Source organism: Perognathus longimembris, chromosome 20 (genome assembly GCF_023159225.1).
Source record: "Perognathus longimembris pacificus isolate PPM17 chromosome 20, ASM2315922v1, whole genome shotgun sequence".
Lineage (NCBI taxonomy): Eukaryota > Metazoa > Chordata > Mammalia > Rodentia > Heteromyidae > Perognathus > Perognathus longimembris.
The window spans coordinates 37,095,892-37,114,702 of NC_063180.1; the positions used below are offsets into that span (position 1 = coordinate 37,095,892).

General features: G+C 44.9%; 1 protein-coding gene and 1 long non-coding RNA gene across 3 annotated transcripts in view; both read right to left on the reverse strand.

The window, feature by feature from the left end:
* The window catches only part of Igf1r (insulin like growth factor 1 receptor), a 224,827-nt gene that overhangs the window by 193,453 nt on the left and 12,563 nt on the right, over positions 1-18,811 (reverse strand). The gene's annotated exons all lie outside the window — the stretch shown is intronic.
* LOC125368536 lies at positions 2,761-14,684 on the reverse strand. The gene is made up of 2 exons (XR_007214245.1): positions 14,098-14,684; positions 2,761-2,802 (listed from the first exon to the last, which is right to left on the reverse strand). It is a non-coding gene; the product is annotated as an uncharacterized LOC125368536 (long non-coding RNA).

Genomic DNA, 18,811 nt, shown 5'->3' on the forward strand with positions numbered 1-18,811 from the left:
GAGAACCACATGGTCCTCCCATAGCAGTAGAGACTACAGGAACCCTTCAAAGTCTGTCAGAAGCAAGGCAAGGCTCAGGGAAAAGGTTGCTTGGGTTTCTTGAGGGCTTATCCTGCAACTAACAACAACAGAATCAGAGACTGGGGCAAGGGGGGATAGGGAGACAATGTTATGATAACAAACACCACCCAATTCTCCTGAGTTGGTTAGAGTAGAATTTTCTGTGTTAAGTATAAACAGACACAATTCATGTTAAGCTCTTTATCTGCCTGTGTCAATGAGAAGGTGTTTACATTGTATGTGTACATTTCTGTTTTCACACAGATGGCAGGCTGAGCCACCTGACACATCCAATGGTGAAAGGGAATCACAGGAACTGAAGGAATTCCTGTTATGCAGGTGACTTTTGAGGGCAGAAATTAAAACTTCAGTGCAATCTGAATGTGCAAATTATTCTATACCACCTGGCACCAGTGGCTCACACCTGTAATCCTAGCAACTCAGAAGGCTGAGATCTGAGAATCACCATTTGAAGCCAGCCCAGGCAGGAAAGTATGGAGATTCTTATCTCCAAATAAGCACCTTCAAAAGGGGGAGTGGAACTGTGACTTAGTGTTAAGAGCCCTAATCTTGAGCACAAAAGCTCAGGGACAGCACCCAGGCCTTGAGTTCAAGTCCCACCAAGACTGACCAAAAGACAAAAATTATTCTTTGCCACCACGCACAGAAACCATCTCTATGATACCACCCATGCAGACACCAAACAGTTCTGCAGACTGAAAACATGAAAACTGAAGGCTGCAATGTAGCAAAGAATTTACAAAGATGGGTGAGATGCTTATATCCTGCCATGCCAATTAAGAAATGGAATTAATTCAAAGACTGGAACACAAGCTCCAGTGTCCTCTCCACGTACGGCATCTGTAGCCAAACAGATTGGTGCAGAATAGAGCTTTATTTGCTTTAATGGAGGAGCAGCAACTGTTTTCCTGGAGCCTCATAAAAACAACTTTGCCCATCCTGAAAATCACTCTAAATGTCTTTCTGGTCTTAAAATATCTATGTCAAAACAGGCACAGTGGCTCACATCTGTAATCCTAGCTACTCCATAGGCTGAGACTAAAATCAGTAAGACTGCAGTTCAAGGCTAACCTGGGTTTATGAGATCTTATCTCAACCAATGAAAAGATGCCCTGGGTTCAATTCCTCAGCACCACACATATACAGAAAAGACCAGAAGTGGCACTGTGGCTCAAGTGGCAGAGTGCTAGCCTTGAGCAAAAAGAAGCTAGGGACAGTGCTCAGGCTCTGAGTTCAAGCTCCAGGACTGGCAAAAAAAAAAAAAAAAAGAAAAAGAAAGAAGATGTGTTTGTTAGTACACATATGCCATCTCATCTACACCAAAAAGTGTAAAATAGGAGGACTGGTACCTAGGCACATGCCTTGATAAAAAGGAAGACTAGTACAACAGAATAAGAGGGCTGGAGCTATAGCTCACTTATAGAGTGCCTGCCTCACAAGTATGAAGAATCATCAAGTGCAGTGGCTTATATGCCTATAACCCAAGTTAGTTGGGAAGCTAAGATGGGAAATGTTACAGTTTTAAGGCCATCCCAGGCAACAAGTTCTTGAGACTCAACCTATAATGAAAAAGAAACAAAACAAAACAGAACAGAATGTCAGACATAGTGGTACACATCTATTATCCCAGCTACACAGGATGCATAAATAAAAGGACTACTGGAGGAGGGGTGCAAGGGGAAGAAGCTATCTGTAAAGAAAATGAAGAAGGCTAGAGGCATGTTTCAAGTGGTGGAGTGCCTGCTTAGCAAGCACAAAGCCCTGAGTTCAAACCTCCGTATTGTCTGCCTACCTGTCTCCAAAAGTCCAGTATAGTAACCCCCTACATTTTAACAATGATGACTTTATAAGAGGCTCTTATCCTGTCAAATTATTCACAAGGCCAATAGATGAATGATTTTTTGAATGGATGATTGATTTTCTTTGATGAAGCAGTTCTCAGGGGCTGGATACCCTTGGCTATATCCCAAGGTTCAATGTGCATGCACACGCACACACGTACACACTCACACTGAGGTTCTTCCCATAACTGAGGCTCAGCCTCAGGTGAAGCTTTCCAGAAAGGTTATACAAGTCACACAGCCTCTCCAGGCTGCTGCTGGGGGCCGAGGGTGCAGAGGTCAGAGTACCACCCACACCGAACAAGCATACTCCTTACAACTTTGAGCTTCCTGCTCAAAATCAGGCTAAGGTTCTCAATCAAAGCCAGCACTGTGCCCCCCTGTCCTCTCCCAGTCTTCCTTTTGTAGAACACATTTCCCACTCTAATCACAGATCACGGGCTCCTGTTAAAACTACTTTGTTTCACCCTACAATGCTCCAGTTTTCTTAAGTGACCCTGTATTCCTGTTAATTAGCCAGTTACCTGAATCTCATTGATCATCACTATGGTAATCCCGGGCACTTGTTCTCCTAGCCCTGGGATGTGATTCTGTGATTCGGCACAGGTACGGTGTTAAAATATGAGCCTTGTAGCTTAGGTATAGTTCTTGCCTGGCATGCATATGGCCAGCATATGCACGCATATGGGTTCTATCCCAGTAGAGTAAAAAATAAATACAGATGGATGGATGGACATACAGACACATAAATTCATTGATTTGAGTGTGTGTACATGTATGCACACCTACCTGAACCTCTTGAAATGTGGAGATTTCTTTTGACCTTTTTAGTGTGTGTGTGTGTGTGTGTGTGTGTGTGTGTGTGTGTGTGTGTGTGTGACTATGAGCCCTGAATTCAGGGCCTGGGCCCTATCTCTTTGCTTTTATGCTCCAAAATGGTGCCCCAGCACTTGAGCCACAGCTCTACTTCAGACTTTTATGTTGGTGAATTGAATATAAAAGTATCACAGACTTTCCTGTCTGGGCTGACTTTTTTTTTTTTTTTTTTTTTGCCAGTCCTGGGCCTTGAACTCAGGGCCTGAGCACTGTCCCTGGCTTCTTTTTGCTCAAGGCTAGCACTCTGCCACTTGGGCCACAGAGCCACTTCTGGCCGTTTTCTATATATGTGGTGCTCGGGAATCAAACCCAGGGCTTCAAATATATAAGGCAAGCACTCTTGCCACTAGGCCATATTCCCAGCCCCCTGGGCTGACTTTGAACCGCATTCTTCAGCTCTCAGCCCTCTGAGTAGCTAGGATTACAGGTGTGAGCTACCAGCTCCCGGCTTCAAAGAGATATTGTAATTGCTAGACTCCAAGAATATAGACTTTGTCCACAGAGCCCAGCTAACATCCCATTATGCCCTTGTGGAAAGGCAGAGAAATATAAACACACCCAAATAGCTTGGTAAGTGCACAATCCCACCCTCCAGAGTAATGAATAATGAAGAACCCAAGGCAAATCTCCAGTGGAGGGCCAAGGGGTACTTTCCGAGTCATGTTATATGTCAACATTTTTTATCAATCACTTGATGGATGGCACGGATAAAATGTTTATCTAATTCAAGGAAGACAAGTTTTTCCAGGAGAGATGGCAAAATACCCTGGATGACAAGAGTCAAGAGCTAAAAAGATCAACAGATTGGAATTGCAACCGAGAGGAAATAATGTTATTTGGACACTTGGGTGCAAAAAAAGAAATGCACAAATGTAGGAGGTGTGAAAAAGACTTAGGAGATTTAATTGGATATAATTTCTGTATGTGATGATGGGGTGTTGTGCCTGCCAAAAGAAAGAAGAAAGAGAAAGTCAGGCAGTCTTAGACTGCACCTAAGGGAGACTTAGTAGAATTCAGGAGGGGCACCAGATGCTGAGTTCATTTCCATCTCCATACTTTAAAAGATAGGCAAGCTGGTAAGAACATTCAGGCGACAGCCAGAGAGGAAGGAGCAGGGACCAGAAAGCCTAGCTATGGAGAACAGCTGCAGAAACCAAATAGGCAAAAGTCCTCAGAGATGGCTGAGGGAAGCGGGGAAACACAGAACAAGGTGAAGGGTGTGATCTCCATAGGAGATCATAAGCTGGACTTGGTGGCTCACACCTATAATTCTAACCGTTCGGGAAGGTAAGGATGGGGTGGATCGCAATCTGATGGGGGGGGGGGGGCGGAAAGTCATGAGGTCCGCATCTCAACCAGTAAAAAAGACTGTGCATACGCCTCATCCCAACTGCTCGGGAGGTTTAACTCGGATGATTGTATAAGATCCTATACAGGAAGCAAAGAAGGAAGGGAGGGAAGGAGGGTGGGAAGATGGGGAGTTGTCCCAAGTGGTAGACTGTTCTGCCTACCAAGTGTGAAACTCTGAGTTCAAGCTCCAGGACTGCACACATACACAAAAAGATCATGTACCCTTGACACACATCCCCCGAACCACACCCAAATGAGCCAACAGGTACTTTAGAATTCAATTTTTTGGACCATGCTGTATGTACCCCCCACCTCTGCCCAGACCTAGCTGGTCTTAGGGGCAAGGAGGGGGACAAAGGAGGTACTTTACCTTAGAAGTAGCCAGGCTTGCATGCTGGCCATGTAAAAGTTTCTATTGCATAGGTTCTGTGCAATAGTAATGTTACTGCTCCCCATTTTGAAGGAACTATGAAAGTTGGCTGCCAATATTCATCTATCCACCATGGCAGAAAGCGTGGAACTATCCTAACATGCCTTCTGAGTCACCCTTACACATTACCTTCGCTGCCTGCAGGAAATATATTCTAATGCTTTAGATTAGCACTTTCTGCTTAATTGGCCAAGGCAAATTCTTGGAGCTTGGACCATAGTGTCTAAAAAGCCAGTGTAACCATCCAGAGCTGCTCCCCTCCATAAGAACAGACAGACCCATAAAGGCCCTGCAAGTCCACAGAGAGAAAAGGGCAGGATGAAGATGAAAAACGGCCACTCCATGTTGCTTTCAAGATCAAGTGGTTTAATTTCACTAACATTGATTTCTGCTGGGTGATTTAATTTCCCTAACACTGACCAAGCTGATACTTACTTGATGTAAACAGCCAAACTCCTCATAAAGCCAAGGAGGCTGGGACATGACAGGTCATCCAGGTGCAGATACAGGTGAACCCAAGCAGTACAGACTAAAACAGGGAGCCCAGAGTTTGCCCAGTTTTTTGTTTTCTCTCTAGGAAGTGGATAGCTCAGAAAATCAGCTAGAAGCTGACTTTCTCCAGCAACTCAAGAGGCTGATATCTAGGGATCCCAGTTTAAAGCCAGCCTGAGTAGAAAAGTCTGTGAGACTTTTCTATCCAATTAATCTGCAAAAAGCTGGAAGTGGAGCTGTGGCTCAAGTGGTAGAGCACCAGCCTTGAGCTAAGAAAAAAAAAAAGCCCAGGGACAGTGTGTAGTCCCTGAGTTCAAGCCCCAGGACCAACACCAAAAAAAAAGAAACCAACTTGAAATGTTTCACTGATATTTACTAAACTCCCAACATGCCCTTAATCAAAACTACATTGGGATACCATTAGATAGTGGAGAGAGGAGAGGAGAGGAGAAAGAGGGGGAGAGAAAAGAATAACAAGACCAAGGGTGTATAGCTCAGTGGCAGATTACACGGACCTTGGCGTTCATTCCAGCACCCAAAAAAGAAAAGGAAAAGAGAATAACAAACATTGACAAAGCTACATGGAGAGTAAAATCCTCTACACAGTATAGCTATCCCTCAAAAAATTGAAAGTAGGACTACCATAGGATCTGTAACTCCACTTCTGGGGACAGAACTGAGGAGAACTGAGTTGAAGCTTGGAGAGCGACTGGTGTGGGAATGTTTCTAGAGGCCTTAGGTACAAGGGCCCAAGGACAGAAGCAACCCAGGCATCCACAGACATAAAAATGGACCAGCATCATCTACTACCTAGCGTTCAGAACACCAGTACTGCACACATGTCATGGTGACTGGGGGGAAGCGTCACAAGTGTCAGAGCCATGGAGGCAGACCTGAGGCAGATGCCAAAGGGCAAAAAAGGGGGTCAGAGGAAGAGGCGCTCAGCTGGGTAAAGGAGAGCAGAGCATAGAGGAACCTGAACAAGGAGGCCAGCCATTGGAGAGCGGATGCCCTAGGCTCTCTTTAACCTCCTGTGCTAACTCGCTGAAGCACCTCCAGGGAGAGACAACCCTAGCAAGGACCCACAGGCAGCCACCAATGATCCTCTGCTGGGAGCCCAGTACCAACCATCTGACATCTCTACAGTTTCCAGAAACCACAGTGACACTCACACACAGCGCAGTAACTCTTAAAACTCAATGCTTCCAACTGGACAGCTAAATGGGACTCTGAGATGCTAGGAAGCAATCAACAAACACCCCACCTAGTGAAATGCATGGGATGGAAATGGCAAAGAAGCTGATCAATTAAAATGATCTGACAGCAGATTCCATTTGGCTTTGTAACAAGATCTAGGGCCCACAAAACTGACTTTCCTCATTACACTTGGCCTAAGACATCATTTAAATAAATTTGCAATTTTCAAATTAGGTTAACAAATAGCACCCAATCACACGCAGGATGTCAGGACAAAAGTCAAAGCCACACACACAAAAAAAGTAATGTTGGACAATCTCAAATTTGGAGAAAAGAAAGAATTGTATAAAATTGACCGCCCAGTATCCTTGAGGAATTCGTTCCAGGACATCCTTGGGTACTGAAATACAGAGATAATTGAATTCCTTTATACAAAATGGTAGTGTTTGCACAGAACCTACGCATATTCTCCCTCAAATTTTAAAATCATCTCTAGATAGGCCACAATATCTAATACAATGTAAATGCTATAAAACTGCATATAAATATTCTGTATTGTTTGGGGGAATAATGACAAAAAATCAATGTTTGTGCATGTTTAACCATAGATGCAATCTTTTTCTGTTTTTGAGGGGAGAGGGTTGGTGCTAGGGCTTGAACTCGAGGCTTTGCACTCTTGCTTAGCTGGTGCTCTACCACTTGAGCCACAGTTCTACTTCTGACATTTTTGCTGCTCCATTGGAGATAAAAGTTTCTCAGATTTGTCTGCCTGGGCTGGCTTTGAACTAAAATGATCAGACCTCAGCTTCCTGAGTAGCAGGAGCTATGGTAGCCTGGCTTAATGTAATCTCTCTAAAGATTATTTTGGAAGAACCGTAAACACATGTTGCCTGTGCCTACAGGATGGAGCCTAACTCCTCAACCAAGTTTCCCAAATTTCTGAAATTCACAGAGTAAATTACTTGTCCCAAATCATAGTCACTACACATTAGCACTGGAAAGAATGCAACACCCCCCCCCCGCAAAACACACACACACACACACACACACACACACACACACACACACACACGGAGGCTTACCCAAACTGTCTCAGCATATGGAAGATGTCAATTCTCTCTCTACTCTCTCAATTGAAGCTTCCCAATGGCCAGAAAGGGAAGAAAGCAAAGTCCTCATCTGGATAAGCTCCAGCTATGTTTGTACAACATGGAGATAACAGCTATAAAGAGCTCTCCATGGAGGGCCACACTAAGCATGAAGTATTATTCAATAAAGCACAGCCTGAAGGTTGCCTGAGGTCTAAGGACAATCTGGAAAGTGTCCTGGCTGAATGCATGCTGTTTCCTGTTTCAGTTTGTAGGTATCACTCCCAACTGCCCTCAGACCTCAACTCCCCCATTTAAAAAAAGCCTAAAACCAAAAAGCAGAACTCAAATTGTAAGAACACAACCAGAGTAGGTGGCATATTATGATCAACACGGATGGCAGTGTGACATTCTTCCAGCTGTGATAAACACATCTAAGATCTATCACAGAGGCTGCTAGAGCTAACATAGAAAACTATGACAATTACAAGTTGTTTATAACACAGAATTGTTGTGTCTTGGAAGCATTTTATTTCGTAAGCCAAATTTGTCTCACTGGGAGATCATTTCCCTACCTTCTTACAATCTGAACTTTTGCTAGGCACTGGTGGCTCATACCTGTAATCCTCGAGTGAATACTCAGTTTAGGTCTCAAAAAGTTAAGGGAAAAAGAAGAAGAAAGCGAGAAGTAGAGCTGTGGCTCAAATGGTACAACACTAGCATTGAGCAAAAAAGTTCAGGAGCTCAAGCCTTGAACTCAAGGCTCAAGACTTGAGTTCAAGTCCAGGACCAGCATAAAAAAAAAAAAACTCAAGTCTTTTTTTAAGTGGTAATTTGCTGATGCTGTCTATCCAAAGACACTTAACCACTGGCTCAGGGATGAACAAGAACGTCTTGAGAATGAATGCCAACAGCATACAGTCTTCCCAGCCCAGCTCACTGACAGGACCAGCGAAGATCATACTACCCTACAAAGATCTATGCCCACTTGGATACTGTAGCTTATACCTGCAATCCTAGCTACTCAGGAGACTGAGATCACTGGAGGATTGTGGATCAAAGCCAGTATGGGGAATAAAGTCTGTGAGGACCCATCTCTCATTAGCAACAAAAAACCAGGCTGGAGGCATGGCTCAAGGGGCAGAGCACCAAGAGTGAAGGAGATCAGAACACTTACATTTCATTACATCTTAAATATTATTCACAAATAGCTCAATTCACAACTGTCTCGCTATCACAAAAATTAGAAGAAATTAAGAAGAATGGTGAATCAGTGTCCCAAATATTCATGGTCTTCCTGTCATTTCTTGGCCTCTGAACTATGTGGTTTCTACACAGAGACATTCCCAACTTTAAAACTAAACTAAACTAAACCCACTTTTAAACAATAAACCTCACCATCCAACTGTGACTGATGAGAAGTGCTTGTGAAATCGGCTTGTCGGATACACTTATGTAAGAAGCTACTCGATTGCGATTCCTAATGTCCCTGACATCTTTAAAAACTTCAATGGACAGTGATTTCCCCAACAAATAAAACTATTGTACCCTGCAGAAGTGGAGCTCAGATGACCTCATCCCGGAAAAACCAACGGCAGTAAACAAGTTGTAACTCCACTGAGCGGTGCCAGCACACGCACAAGACCCTCTGCAAAACCCAGGGGCTTTCCAGCAACAACTCTGCCTTCCCAGCAAGAAGAACACCACCCCACCCCCCCCCACCCCACCCCACCCCCCCCCCCCCCCCGGCCATGTCAGGGCTCATGGGAAGGCAGGACAGAGATCCAAATACAGCATTGTGAAAGTCTGCTAATAGGAGACCCCTCCCTTTTTCTTTCTTTCTTTTTTTTAACCAGTACTGGGGCTTGAACTCAGGGGCCTGGACACTGTCCCTTAGCTTTTTAACACAGGGGTGATGCTCTACACTTGAGTCAACTCTCTACTTCTAGCTTATAGCTGGTTAACTGAGCTGGCTTTAATCCTCAACTCAGCCTCCTGAGTAGCTAAGAATACTGGGCCATCAGTGCCCAGCTTCCCTTTGCTTTTTGAGTCCTAAAAGAAGTATTTATTTCAGGGGGATGGAGGCATTTCCATGAAAAGGAAAGGAAGAAGTGTGGGGGGGGGGGTCTTATTTCTTTTGCAAGTCCCACACCTAGTCATATCTCTACTAAAACCCCTGTGACATCAAATCTACCCATTTTAATGAATACCTACTATGTGCCAGGCCCGGTAAATGCAAGTGAAATGTATAACAAGAAGAGTTAGGTGTAACCCCTCATCCGCTTGAGCCCCAAATAAGACATTAAAAATAAATTTAAAAAGTAAGGGTGTTGGTTTATATCCCTAAGAAAAAGTTTTTAAGTTCAAGCAACCATGATGGCTCTAGTTTTGCCTTCTTTGGCCTATTTCCTTACAACCTGTTTAGAGGTGACAACCAGGTCCCCTTCACGAAGTCATTATTTAAAACCCACCCTCCATACCCGGCACCAGTGGCTCACACCTGTAATCCAACTACTCAAAAGGCTGAAACCTGAGGATCATAATTTGAAGGCAGTTGGGGCACCAAAAAAAAATTTTTTTTTTAAATTTAAAAGCTGGAAGTAGAGCTGTAGCTCAAGCATAGAAAGCTAGCCTTGAGGGAGACAAACTAAGGGACAAGCCCCAGTAATGGCACTAAAAAAAAAAAAAATTGTGCTCCAAGAATTATAATGACCCTAGAGAGAAGGAAGAATATGGCATTATAAGATACACCTAGCTGACAAGATAGACCAACACCTCCTTAGAGAAACTTACCATTGGGCACTGGTGGCTTATGCTTATAACCCTAGCTACTTAGGAGACTGAGATCTGAGAATAGCCATTCAAACCAGCCTGGGCAAGAAAGCCCATAAAACTCTTACCTCCAATAAACTACTCAGAAAAAACTGGAAGTGGAGCTGTGGCTCAAGTGGAAGAGTGCTAGCCTTAAGCACAAAGAGGCTCAGAAATAGCACCCAGGCCGAGTTCAAGCCCCAAGACCAACTTCTCCACCCCCCTCCAAAAAAAAAATTACCGGGCTACAGAAAAGAAACTCACCCAGAAATATCAAACTTCCTGTCAGGCATCACCCGATACCTTGCTTCAAATCTATAGTCATCAGTATTTAGCAAATAAATAAATATCTGCTCACTACAAATGAAATTATTCTGGGACCAAAATTAATGAACCCAATCAGAAACACTTGAGAGACCAAGACATCATCCCTTCAAGTTGGAAAGGTTTTGTTATTTCTAGAAATGCAATGACTTTTATCCTGAAAGAGACCATAATCTTCTATACAGAGAAATACTTTCTGAAGCTAGGAAGCACTGAAACTCTGGGCATGGTCTCCAATGTCATGGAAAAGGGTGGTGGTATCAAGATGTAAGCCTGCCATTTAGACATTTGCTTTGGGCACTTTGACCCCTTCTTGCAACAAAAATCATAACTATCTCCAGTTTTCTCATAGTCACAAAAATGTAATCTGTGTCTGAATACATCTTTTAAAAACTAATAACGAACATAAACATTACAGGGAAATAACTGGCATTGGAGCCCCTGGCTGAGTAGCTCTCTATTGTTTGGATTGCAGTCACATACACACCACAAAGCTGAAGGTCGTAAAATGTAGCCTCTGTACCTTCTAGTTTGAGGAAGCTAAGTCCTTTTAACATCCCCTGCATACAACCTGTCCAAACCAAAAGATCTCAGGAAATTTCTTTGAAAAAGTCTAAACCAGAACCTGGACTTGCAAAGCTTTTTTTTTTTTTAAGCACTACAACAGGAAGTAGAATTTCTGGGGTAGTAGAGACTTTGCCATTTATTTTCTATCAATGACTGCTTTTGAACTGGGGAGGGGGGGGGGGGGGGAGGGAATGAAGGCATTACAAATCCTTGGAAGCTATGAATCAGGAAGTGGGAAACCATTGATCCAGAAATGGCCGGCCTGAAAATCCTGGCTCTTTTATGTTGTCAAGTCTCCAAGGCCAGGAATTTCAAAAATCTTAGGCATCCTGCATTATTTTCAGAATCTCAAAAGGGCCTAGACTTGTGAGAAGGGCCAGAGTAAATTAACTAGTAAGTGAGTCCCCAGCTTCAAATCAACATACTATAACTTCACCCCCATAATTAAAAGTTCAGCTGGAACTTGCACTCTACAAGTGGGGTCTTGTTTACCATGCTGCTAAGAAGGGGTGAGAGCTCAGGGTTTGTATACAGCCCCCACCCCCACCCCAGCCCAGCAATGCTGGCCCTGGAATGCACTTAGGACCCCTACTAACTACTTCCCATCACAAGGCATTCTACCCTCATTTCAAAACAGCAGTCAATCTTGTTTTCAGGGAAGACTACCCACTCACCCAGGAGAGATTTCTATTCAGAGACAAAGGCAAGAACACATCCCCTCACTGGTGGCTCAAGCCTGTAATCCTGACTACTCTGGAGGCTAAATTCTGAGAATTGTGGTTCAATGCTAGCTTGGACAGGAAAGTCAAAAGTCAGACTAGACAAAAACAAAGCCAGGAGCCAGTGGCTCACACCTATAATCCTAGCTACTCAGAAGGCTGAGATCTAAGGATCACAGTTCAGAGCCATCCGGGACAGGTAAAGTCCATAAGACTCTTATCTACAGCTAACCCAGAAAACTAGAAGTGGGGCTGCGGCTCAAAGTGGTAGAGCCCTAGCAATGGGCAGAAAAAAAAATTTTTTTAAACCTCAGGGACAGTGCACAGGTCCTGAGTTCAAGTCCCGATACTGACAAAAAAAAAAAAAGCTGGACTTGGAGGTGTAGCTCAAGTGGTAGAGTGCTAGCCTTGAGTGAAAAAACTAAGGGACAGTGCCCAGGCTCTGAGTTCAAGCTCCAGGAATGCTTTCCCACTCCAGTCAAACATTATAAATAAATGAATTGGATCAACAAATCGCTGCAATGCCAGGGAACCTCTAGTCCCACTTCCCCAGAGCTCAAGTCTTTCTCAAATGCCAGGAGTTTCCTAGGTGCTGCTTTCACTTGGCACAAAGACCAGAACCAGTCTACAGGGACTCCTTTTGCTCCTAAGAATCAACAGCACCCCATATCCTGGCCTCTAAAGATCCCAAACACCATCCCCTGCCTCATTCCCCCACTACTACCTTAACCAAACCCCTGCTTTGCTTAAATATATCCACACTTTGATTAAAGTTTCCAATCCCAAGCCTAGTGAGGTTCTTCTCACCCTCCATGAGGCATAAGAATCTCCTCCTGGTCTAGTCCTAGTTTCAACCATTGTGAATGCCTCAACCTCTCCCTCTCCATTCTCAGAGAAATGTAAGCTCTTGGTAGGGGAGAGGCCACCTCTTAACAATGTCCATTCCTTCCTCAGGTCCCTGAACACCCAAGATACTCTGATTCACTTCTCTCTCCAACTCCAGCAAAATCAAATCCACTCAACCTAATGCTCCTTTGCACCCCTGAGCTGCTGCTTCAGCTCTGCAGAGAAAGCACACCAATCACCCCACTCTGCTGCCTACTGGAGGCAAACCCCAAGGGAATCTTCACCCCATGCTCTCCTAGGCACCAGAGGCAGGCCTGGCATCCACCTAGAGCCAGAGAGCCCTGGGGGGGGGGGGGGGGCTGCATGGTTTCCTCATCCTGTGGACAACCTCTGGGATACTGAGCTGGCTGCCCAACCCTAGGCAGCTCCCAGAGGAAGCTCAGAGGACTGGAGGGAGATGGGAGTGTGCTGAGGGCCACAATTCCCAAAGCCCCAGAGTTTGTCCTCAGTGTCCTGCCCCTAACATCTACTAGATAGCTGACTCTCAACCTTTCCCTGTCCATCAATCAGCTGATAAGAATTCACAGTAACCTTCTGGGATAACTTCAATGAAAACACCAGGAATTCAAAGCCCAGGAATGAAAAGTAAGTCACAAATAACTGTACACACACAGGTATCCGTATGAAAACTCTAACAGGTAGTTAGGAGTTCGGGGGCAATGGGAGAAAACCTCCCTGAGCTTGTGGCTCCTTCATTTAAAGCAGGGGAGAAGATGTGTTAAACTCCCAGGGCTCCCTGCAGGTTTCAGATCAGCAGATAAAAGAGCTAACTGCCAGTCCGCAGGAAACTCATCCAGCCTGCCTGCTTCCCTCCCCTGGCACACATAGGGATCCCTAGCCCCTGGAAACCTTAAAACCGTCTTCTCGGTCTCTCCACTGCTCTCGGGATTAACAGTAAGGCCTGATCGATACCAATTTTACCATCACCGGAGTGACTCACCACAAAATTCCACCCAGCTTAGAGCTCAGCTGCGAACAGAAACAAAACAACATAATAGCAGGGTCAGATTTAAAATAGCAAGTATGACTGGTAAACAGTTAATGCTTATAAACAATTAGCAATCACCTCCCCAGCCTTCTGGATTTGCTGGAGAGGAAGAAATGTTGTTTCACCGACGCTTGGCAGGTCTGTCTTCTGTACCAGCAGCCCCTACCAAATGCATGAAGGAGGATGGTGTGGACTTTTCAAAACAGACCCTGGCAGAAGGATCAAGAAGCACTTACTTTCCTCCAAGGTTGGGGGGGGGAGGGGAGGAATGTATTTATATGGAACTCAGTTTTCAAATTTGGAAGTTCAACTCCCTGAAAGCATACTTTCCCTCTACATAGAACATGCAAGAGTTTTCAATAAGCAACTAATTTAGCCTGAAATGGGAGAGGGAGGGGTGTGGAGCCATGTGAAATTTCTCAACAACTCTCTCTCTCTTTCTCTCTGCATCCGCTTCAAGAAAAATAATAGGGTGAGCAAGATGAACTACACATTTCAGGCCTCTAGATGAGAGAGCAAATGTCCTCAGTGACATCCTGAAAACACATGCAGCTGTCCCTTGCCATCAAGTCTGAACGGGGTCCCAGAGACCCCCAGAGACTTCATCATCCAAGAGCTTTCTACTAAAGCCCCTGAGGTAAAAAAGCTAGAGTATGAGCATGGATACATGCGATCCTCTCCACATCCTTCCATACCCTCCGAATCCTCTCTAGATGACCGACAACACCTGATACAATGTCAAGAGCTATTTAACGGCATTGTTTAGGGGATGGCAAGAGAAAGAAGTCTGTACATGTTCAGTACAGACTTGGTTTCTCCTCCAAATATTTTTAACTCATGGTGGGCCAAATCTGCAGCCATGGAACCCATTGATACAGAAGGCTGACTATATTTTTAGGTTCTGGATTCCACCTCCAGTGGTAAAATTCATCTGCAGCCAACTCTTACACTTGGCCATGGACTTCTATACACACAGCATCCTGACCTTGAGAATGCTTAGCTACCGTACATCAGAACCTTGTCTCCCAAAAGTTCACATTGAAGCCCCAAGGGGTGTTAGAAAATGAGGATGAGTTTAGAAGAGGTCATTAGAAGATGAGGATGAGTTTAGAAGAGGTCATGGAAGAGATGCACCAGAAACTACATCGGTGGCACCTTCATCTTGGTTGCTGACCTTCCGCAACTGTGAAAAATAAATGTTGGCTCTTTAAGTCACCCAGCCTGTGGGAATTTGTGATAGGACCCAACCTGGCCAAGACATCCAGACAGTCCCAGAAGACAGCAGCACCAGAGCCAGGCACTGATGGCTCACGCCTATTATCCTAGCTACTCAGGAGGCTGAGATCTTAGAACCGCAGTTTGAAGCCAGACCCTGAGATTCATATCTCCAATTAACCACCAAAAAGCCAGAAGTAGATCTTAAGTGGTAGAGTGCTGTCCTTGACAAAAAGCTCAAGGACAGCACCCAGGACCTTAGTTCAAGAGACAGGACCAGCACCAAATAAATAAATAAATAAATAAATAAAGTGCATCACCAACACAGGAAAAAGGACAGATATCCTCTCCTGATCACATGACATATCCCACAAACTGTGCAAACAAACCAAAAACATAGTCCTAGGGGTCTGGGAAGAGCTCACTCTGTTTTGCTTCTCGGTAACTCATAAACAATGATCAGTAGCTGGCTTCTCCCTATGAGTCCCTAGATCAAGAGGAGTTGTGGCCAGGCAGGGGTGGAGAAAGTTTCTCTCGTAGCCAGACAAGCTTGGTTACCTTATAGTCTTGTCTGGAATCTGGCAGGTCCAGGCCTGGGCCCCAGCGCCTCGTTAAACGAGAATAAAATTTCCACCTACAGAGTGCACAGGGTGCTCTCTGTAACCTCGGCCTCCACCGAGCGCCATGTGTCCTGTGATCTCAATGACTCCCATCTCCTCCCTCCCTGCCCCCAGGACTGCCCTGGCACACTGGTCCATCTCTTCCTTTCAGAAAGCCCTGTGTGATGGGGGAGTCCCTGAACATTTTTTTTTTAATTGAGCTGTCAAAACAAGTAAAAAAAGAACTTCCAGTAATCATCAGGGAGGAAAGCAAGTATCTAAAAAAAAATCTCTCTCCTGGAAAAGTGAGAAAATGAACAGGCAATTACACATCACATGGCTGATTAGCAATAAGTCTTGTTGGTGATGACCACAGCATCAAGAATGTGACGAGAGGAAAATGATGTCGGTAGTTCTGTCTCGGAATGAAACCCAAATGAACCGCACACCCCACTGGGGTCCCAGCTCAAAACTACACTCACACCTCCATGTCACAGCGCTCATGACTCCCCAGAGTGGCACCTGTCCCTCAGGGGTGGCCTCTGTGGGGAACGACCACTCTTCCAGACTGTCTTCCTTGACAACCCTCATGGCCTGTACTCAAAGGTGAATCAAGAGGTAGAGCTGGCTTTAAACATTATGGTGCAACACAGACAACTACCGTTTAGTCATTTTTCTCTTTTTTTTTTTTTTTTGCCAGTCCTGGGGGGCTTGAACTCAGGGCCTGAGCACTGACCCTGGCTTCTTTTTGCTCAAGGCTAGCACTCTGCCACTTGAGCCACAGCGCCACTTCTGGCTTTTTCTATAGATGTGGTGCTGAGGAACTGAACCCAGTTTCATGTATATGAGGCAAGCACTCTACCACTAGGCCATATGATAGCCTAATTTTTTTTTTTTTTGGTTGGCCATGGGGTTTTAACTCTGGGCCTGGGTGCTGTCCCTGAGTCTAATCTTTTAACCAGTGTTTTAAATGCATAGTTCTATGGCATTGAGTATCTTTCACTGCCATCCCATCTCCAGATTTCATGGTCTCCACTTGAAATTCTGTACTCCTAAACAAGTCCCCATTCCCCCCCACATCTGTGGCCCCTCCTCTCTCTATGAATTTATGTAAGTGAAATCACATTTCGTGACTGCCATCTTACTTAGCAGAGGGAACGTCTTCACTCTGGAGCAGACCCAAAGAATGCCCTTCCTTTTAAAGGTTGAATACTATTCCATCAGGTGATGAGTCATATTTGTTTCTTCACTCCTCCACTGATGGATAGTTGGTGTCCTTCCGCCTTTGGGGTAGACAAATCACACTGGAATGAATATGGGCATGTAAATAATAGTTTACAACTAATGCTGACTTTGATCTTTTTGGGGTATGCACTGGAAGTAGATTACCTAACAACTCTACTTAATTTTTCAGGAACCTCTGGTTATGTTCTTCAGTGTCTGCACCACTTGTATTCTCAGCAATAATACATAGGGTTCCAGTTTCTCTGCATCCCAGACTATGGTTGCACACTTGTTATTGTCTACTTTTTGGTAAGTCACAGCTAATGAGTACAAAGTGTCATCCGTTAGTGGGGTATGATCTATATTTCACCAAAGCTTGTGATAGTCATCATCCTTTTCAAGCCAAAGGAATTAACTTTCTCCTCTGCCAAAGTAACAGGTATTTGATTAAAAATAAAAATAAAAATAAAACAGCAGTATTGCTGCAATTTGTTAAGTTGGTTGAGTATAAACAGTCTGGGCTCGAACCGTTATTTTACCTTGGAAACACCACCATGGGTGATGGGCCATCCAGACCCACCCACCAAGCTGCTTAGGCAGAGCTAAGCTCCCATGCTACTCCTGGGAAGCAGGGAGCCTTTGCTGATCCCAGAAATGGAGAAGGAAGGAGGACCCTGCTCCATGTCCCTTCCACCACCCCCAGGAAAGCTTTCCACAAGCATTTATTCACCAGGCCACAGACAGGGGACAGGCTGGCTTCCCAAACCTACTGAGGCCTTCTCCTCTGGCTACCCCAGAGCCCCAGGTGTATGTTGGGAGAGGAGGGGAGGATCCCTCATCCCTCCAGGCAGTACTTGACTTTCAAGGGCCACTGAGCCTTAATTTTCCCCAGTCTACTCTAATTTGTTGTCTGGACACACAGATTGCTGCTCATCAGATTCCCTGTCCTAAATTTGGCCTGGGAGCATAAGTACCACCCGACTCCCCATGCCCTTGACTGGGCTCTTTCCCAGAAGCCTAGTGACCCCAATTCTCACACAATGCATCAATGATTCATTTCCGTCATTTGGGCCCCTCATGCTGGACAGTTCCGTCATCTTAAGAGGGCACTTGTAATCCAAAGAACCCATCTCCCCAGGGAGAAGGAGGCTTCCACGTAGGCTCCACAGGGAAGATCGAAATCAGAAGGAAAAACAACTGGAAGGAGGGAGTGAGGGAGGAGGATGGGTCCACATTCCATCACTCAGGAAGGCCAGGTCACAACCCTGAAACGGGCACCATTATTCTCTCCCAGTTTCCAAATGAAGAAAGTGAACAGAGCAGGTAAATAACCTAGGGCAGAGTTTATCTGCAGTTTTCTAAGTCACTAGTTCTGGGCTCTAAACTCAAAAGGGTATCCCCAACCACGAGGCAAAATTAGGAAGGAAAAGGGCAAGGTACGATAAGGCAGAGCCTATATCTATTTTGTAAAGTTCAAAACACAGATGAAAAATGATTGGAGTTTCAGAAAACCAATCAAAAATGCTCCCAGACCAAAACGGCAGTCCCCTCTCCTGCAGGCTCCTCATTGCGCTCTGTGTGTGTGTGTGTGTGTGTGTGTGTGTGTGTGTGTGTGTGTGTGTGTGTGTGTGTGTGTGTGTGTGTGTGTGTGTGTGTGTGTGTGTTTTAAAGGTTACTGTACAGAGCAGGCAGTGAGCAGCACTAATCCTTGGCCAAGGACCTGCAGTCACTCCTAGCTAAGAATTACAATGTGTCCCATCCATTTAAAAACATAAACCAGTGCAAGTTAAAAAGTACCAATAGCAAAGCCCAGACCAGGACTCAAAAGTTGGCATCTCCTGAGGCCACCAAAGGACCAGAGCACCCTTCATGGAGGACTCCTTGCTCAAATCACCACATACTCCAATGGGGCCAAAGTTCAGTGTGTGTGTGTGTGTGTGTGTGTGTGTGTGCACATGTGCACGTGCACACACAAACTAGTCCTGGAGCTTGAACTCAGGGCCTAGGCACTGTCCTCAATCTTGTGTACTCAAAACTAGTGCTCTAACACTTGAACTACAGCTCTACTTATGGCTTTTTGGTGGTTAATTGGAGATAAGAGTC